Below are 493 nucleotides of genomic sequence, written 5' to 3' on the forward strand. Positions count from 1 at the left end.
GACATGACGCCGCCTCCACCGCTCGGCCCGCGGGCCCGCACCCGGACCCCCTCACCCAGCCGGGCGGTCCCACCCCACGCCCCGCGCACGGCTGACGGCGCCGGTGTCCAATCGCCGGGCCCAGTTCCGGGCGCGAGCCAATCAGAGCTTGGACTCCGCCTCATCGCTGCTCCCTCCAATCCGTGCGAGGGCACCTCCCCGGCCACCCCGCGGAGGGTCACCAATCGGCGGAGAGGGCAGGCCCAGGCACGCTCCGCCCCTCTAGGGGAAACAGAGACTTTGGATTGGTTAGTTAGTCAGCCATGTAGGCGCCGCTTCACAGGGTTGGCGTAGCCGTCCCCGGGCGCTCGGCGCTCATTGGAAGAGGAAGCTGAGAGGGGCGGGACGACGCGGATGAGTGTGAAGCGCGCGGGAGGAAAGCGCGGCGTCTCGGGGGGCGGGCGGCCAACCGGGTCTGGGTGGAGGCTGCCGGGGTCAGGTGTGAGGGCCGGGG

Source organism: Carlito syrichta, unplaced genomic scaffold, assembly GCF_000164805.1.
Source record: "Carlito syrichta isolate Samal-C Ts95f unplaced genomic scaffold, Tarsius_syrichta-2.0.1 Scaffold142862, whole genome shotgun sequence".
Classification (NCBI taxonomy): domain Eukaryota; kingdom Metazoa; phylum Chordata; class Mammalia; order Primates; family Tarsiidae; genus Carlito; species Carlito syrichta.